A 6,060-nucleotide genomic window follows, 5' to 3' on the forward strand; every position below is an offset into this window, starting at 1 on the left:
TATTAAATATATTATATTTTTGTTTTACATCTGACAATTGTTTATCGGTCGATTTTTTCACCTCCACCAGTTACCTTCCAGTTAAAGGCCGTGTTTCATTTTGAGCGAGAATACTGCGAATATGACGTCATTAAAGTAACTTGCCAATAGCGTTTCGTTAAAATAGGAAGCTATTGGCAAGTTACTGTAATGACGTCGTGTTCGCAGTATTCGCAGTCAAAATGGAACACAACTAAAGTTAACTGAAGGTTCAGGTATAGTCCCCTGTGACTATAGAAGTATGGATAGAGTATTCTTATGGTGCATCTGCATTATTCGTCTGCTCACGAGCGGAGCCGTTCGCAAGCTTACATGAGCACGTTTTTGAGCACTTGTCTTCCCACATAGGCTCAAAAACCACAAGTACCACGAATGGGTTACGTATGCCCGTTTGTGCTGTTCATGATATAATAAAAGTTGGATAACTGTTTGAAATTAGGGAGCGGTAGCAGACAGTTATCGAGAGGAGGTAAAGATTCTTTCCCCTGATTGAACTCGAGCCAAGGGCCCGAGTTTCCTACTGAAGTACAACAAGAAGGAAAAGGGAAATGAGTGAAAGAGAAAAAGGGTAAATAGTGAAAGTGACGTAAGGAAATATCATTAACATAATATTAATGCAATGATAAAACTTCTTTAATTTCGATAATTTTTTAATAAAACTTTTACAATTATATTTTTGAGGTTCTTCTGATGAAAATGAGACCAAATACGAAATAATTTCATTCTAATCATTCTAATCAGAAAAACCTTACAAATACACTAATAAAGGTTTCGTTTAAAAAAATATATTTAATCAAAAAAAATATATATACATATATATAACAAATTTTACCTTGCATTAATATTATTTCACCGATACACGTGCTCAGAATAATGATTAATAATTTCACGGGTAGGCAGAGAGGAGGCACCGGCGGTCCGGCCCCCAGGCTTCATTCCTCCGAAAAGGAGATGTCATAACACACCTTTAGTTCTACCCCCTTTTCGCTACTCCAGCCCGAACTATATTTATTGTACACATGCATGTGTATGTAGGTTTTGCGGAGAATTAAAGTTACTTATAGGTGTTTGAAATTAACAACAAAAAATAATTTAGCTGTGTAACAAGTAGTACAAGTAACAACGAGTTGAAGTTGCTTGTAAAAATTCAAATACTCAGTTACATATGGGTTTATAAATAAAAATTTACATAAAAAATTATAGTATTTGTGAAATTATGTTATACGCAATTCAAATTATAAAAAGAATTTTGTCAATACTGTGTATCGAACCTAGAATCTATCATTATTAGAAAATAATTATCATCCGCAGATATTCAACCTTCCTTGAGAATATCATGAACTTCTAACTATTACAAGGTATATTTTATGTAGAATAAAGGATAAAAAATGATGAAATAATTTATAAAATTTATTCAGATTTTTACGTAACTAACGAATAAGTTTTTATCGAAAACTACTATTTGTAATTCGTGAATAAATTTTTGAACTTTAATTGTTTATAACTTTGCGGTGAATAAATTTCCGGACGAAGCAGTATTGGCACATGTAAATATCATTACAAAATTTTTAATTAATTATTTGAAAAGTAATTTGAAAATTTTCTATTTGAATAATCTTTTATTCGAATAAAAAATTATCCGTTATTTTCGAATAATTTCGTTTTATTCGTAATTCCCATTTGAAAATACGAATAGAAATTTGAGAAGACGCGTGGTACATTTGGTACATACAATCGGGAAGGAGGTAATTCTACTACCTTGTAGAAATATGTAAATCGAAAATAAAGAATAACATTTTTTTATAAGACGCTTGGTTTTAGGGAAAATTTAAAGATTCGTTTAGTATGCGTGTATTTGACTATCTTTTTATTAATAATTGTATTGTTTTAAATTTACATTACAGAATGAATTGTTGAAAGTGCCGTCTTTGTTGGTGTATAGAAATCCATGTTCTTCGAATTATAGAGTCATAGAATGATGTTATCGTATTATGATGCTTTACTTTCTCGAATGCTAAGCTATCTATCGAGTCATACGAAAGAATTAGTGTATGGAGAAAGCACTCTAAATCTTCTGCAGTTAAAAGAAATAATACAGGCTTTATCGAAATTAAAACATCAGAGCACCGTAATATCAGTACACGATTCTCTGATTCGAAGAAGAAGGATTTGTACATATCCACAATGATGGCACTTTCAATCATTCATTTTATAACATAAATGGTAAATGTAAAGCAGTACAATTATTAATAAATGTATTATCAGTATTTATCATGACATTGACACTGCTTATTTTTTCGTACACATACCAGACAAATCTTTAAATTCAATTTTCTCAGGAACTAAGTATCTGATAAAAAGTTTGTATTCCTTATTTTCGGTTTATTATTACATGTAGAATCGTCTTTTCTCGGTTGTATCATCTTGTACGTAAATTTATTTTAATTTAATTCTTCATAAAAAATATGCAGTGGCACGACATATTCCACAGAATGTCATTGTTTAATCCTTAGACGCATCCCTCAAAATTCCATAAAAAGTTTTAGAGATCTCACTGAAGAATCTCCTTCCGAGTCGGAAAGTGAAAATATCAAAACGTGAATATTAAAAAAACTGCATGTGGGCCTAAACATTTTAAGTTTCTTTCCGTAGTTGTTCGAAACGGCCCGAAGCGTCGAGCTTACCTACTGTTGGTACCACAACAGTACCTCTCGAAATGACTTTTCACGGAGCTTCTTGTGGGATTATTAACGATACATGCAGCTCATACGGATGTAAACATACATCCGTATGTTTACACTACCAAGTGCAAGTGCGAATTCTTAAAACTCACATGCCAAATTTGGGTATCAGGGGTCTCCTGATTAGGACCCACGTGAAATAAGCTCACAATAGTAACCAATTTTAATAAAATATAGGTCAAAAAATTACTCTTTAATTGCCCATAATTGCTCATCAATTACTTTTAATTGCTGACTTTTAGTTTTCGAGAAATTTCCAAAAAACTTTTTTTGGGAATCTAGGGACTTTTATAGGTTAGCAACGGACATTCAATATCACAAAACTTCTAAAATAATGCACAAAACGATCTACTGAGGCTACCAAAAATTGTTTTTTGCTTAAAATTAATTGCTCAACCCTTAATGCGCAACAATGAGGTCAATAAACAACAGATTTAATAAATAAAAGTATGAAACAGAAATTTAGTAACTTCCAAGCGCGCATGCGCAGATCCCCAGTAAATTAAATCATACGTTTACAATTTTACATCAAAGAGGATTAGCGAAAGGTTCCATAAGAGCCCTATGTTAAAAAGTGTGGCTGTGTGGTTCATTTCGCAGAACTCCTAACATTTCGGAAACCGAACTATTCATCTAAAACAGTCCTATCCTCAGTACCTCATCTGACTGTAAAGTTCTATACTGCGTTCACTGAGAGAACGCAGTTGTTTCACGCAGATGGCTTCCATTGCCCTGACTGACTTTTCCACTGAGATTGGTGAAGGATTCAAGAGCCTGAAAGGACACGCCTTGCTTCTTTCTACTCTGTATACCTAGTGTCCAAATGAAACAAATGTTTCTATCTATTAAGAAACAATATTTATTGAGATATCAATGTATAAGAATCCACAGCTTATTTGATTATAAAGAAACAGCAACGGTAGAACTGTTTCCTGGATTTCCTACAAAATGTTCGATGCGACCAGGTAGTTTATGACACGGGAAATCTAGGGTCGTTTATGGTATTGCAACGCAGTAAGAATTCTGACTAGTACCAGTACGTTTTCGGTCGACAGAGACGATATTCAAGAAGATTTTTATTTGCTAACAGAGCCGCATTAATACTTTCGGAGAAAACTAAAATCTAAAAGAATATCGTTTGCTTGCTCAAAATTTCTTTCACACCGTTTATGCGCTAACACTTGAAGAAGTGACTTTCTTTAGAAATGGTAGGACCTCCAAGGGCCCAACAAGGGGTTCATGGGTAGGGATGTGTTCGGGAGTGACAGAGCCAATAACTAATGAGCGTAGGCGTGAACTGCGCAAAGGGTACGAAAACTCGTCAACCGGCATCTGCGTTCTCCCAGTGAACGCAGTATAGATACATACATACATATATTTGGCATTTTTGTATACTTTTAAGTATAAAAGAACAAAAATATCACGATGATCAGCCGCTCACAGTAGTTTGATCACAAATGGCATGCACTACGAGTGGCGTGAGAACGCGAGGGTTTCCGTTGGCATGCACAAGAAAAATACAAGAAGGGAAATCAACTCATAAAACTCGAACACTTACTTCGGTTTCTCAAACAGTAGATGGCGGTGCAAGAGTGAACCACAGCACTTTCGCCTCTATCTAATCCTCTTTGGTTTACATGTACATCAGTCTACATGAAAACTCAAAAACTTACTCTATCATATTACGCAATGACTTAAACAATTGCTCTTTAATTGCTTCTTACTGCCCTGTAATTACTTTTAATTGTTCAGCCGTATTTTTGCGGGGAATTGCTAAAAATACATCGCACGTTTATGACTAAATGAAGTCGGTCGATGATGCGTCTGGTATTTTCGAGAATTTTACACAATATGCACAATTGTGTACTTACTCTATGTTTTTTTATTAATTATTTAATGTACAATAATTTAAACTGATTGAGGAAGGTAACGTTGACTAACAGAAAAATTATGTGTATTATTTTGCATTTTTAATGTTGTATTACATAAATAAGGTTATTTGGAAAGATAATATATATGGTATGAGGTATTCCCAAAAACAAATAAAATAATGGCATCTATTAACTCTCTAACGTAAGTTACGAATAATGAAAGTTTACCTCATTGTGGGCAGATAGGAAACGTTGGGGCTCCTGTTAGTATCAATATTTTGTCTGATCGCAATAAATTATCTAAAGCAACTAAATCTTCGTTATATATTCTATATTCATGTAATAAATAATTGTTTTCACTTAGAAACAGCTTAATATTAGTAATATGATCCCACAAACAGCATTGTTCGGGTCCAAAGTATAGACTCTGGAGTTCAAACTTCCAAACGATACACACAGTTCTAATGTTATTAACTAATTTTTTATGAATAAATGTAATTTTCCTTACTTATTTGGTACAAGTATATATAAATATTTTGTCCTTAATAAATTTCACTTACAAAATATGTAACGCAAACATGCAATGGAAAATAGTTTACTAATACAGAGTAAAAAATACTTTTTAAAAGTGATATAATTCTATTCTTATGGTTTATTGTTTTAGATAGAAATGTAAAAACTATAAACATTAGTTTCTTAATTTTACAGCAATAAAAGAGTAATTGAATTATTTGAAGTTTTAAGTGTATTGACACGCTCAGTAATAAAAAATATATTATTAAAGTGATACAATTTCATTCTTATTTGTTTATTCTTTTAGATAGAAATGTCTACAATGTCTAGAAATAATCTACAATGAAGTAATAAATGATAAATTTATAAATATTAAATTGTTATTTTTATAGTGAAATTAATTTCCACTACATTCCATTGAAATATATCCAGTATAGGTATGTTTCAAATCGTGCTTGAATGTCTCCATGATATCTCAGCATAATTGCCCGAAATATTGTAAAAGTATTGCTACAACCTGGAATATTTGGAAAAGCGAATATAGAATCATAATAGTTACATCTCCAGAACATTTCCTGTAATCTCAATCTTGTAGAAAATATTCTGTACTGTGTGGGGCATAGGATTCCAAAATAAAAATAAAAGTCACTATTTAAAAAAAAGAGTTGATCTTGAAATCGCAAACATTCCTTCACCGATAAAAAAATATTTATACTATATTATGTCCTTCATATCAAACAATTTATTTAATAGCATTTTTTTAATATGTATAATCCTTTCTGAAATATTCCACCGGGTTCAGATAAAACATACTTTGTATACATACAGGTAAGAGTTTACATAGGCCAATGTCGAGAGAAGCATAGAGAGGGGCATATTATGTTCGAACGTTCGAA

This window comes from Calliopsis andreniformis, chromosome 6 (assembly GCF_051401765.1).
Source record: "Calliopsis andreniformis isolate RMS-2024a chromosome 6, iyCalAndr_principal, whole genome shotgun sequence".
Classification (NCBI taxonomy): Eukaryota; Metazoa; Arthropoda; class Insecta; order Hymenoptera; family Andrenidae; genus Calliopsis; species Calliopsis andreniformis.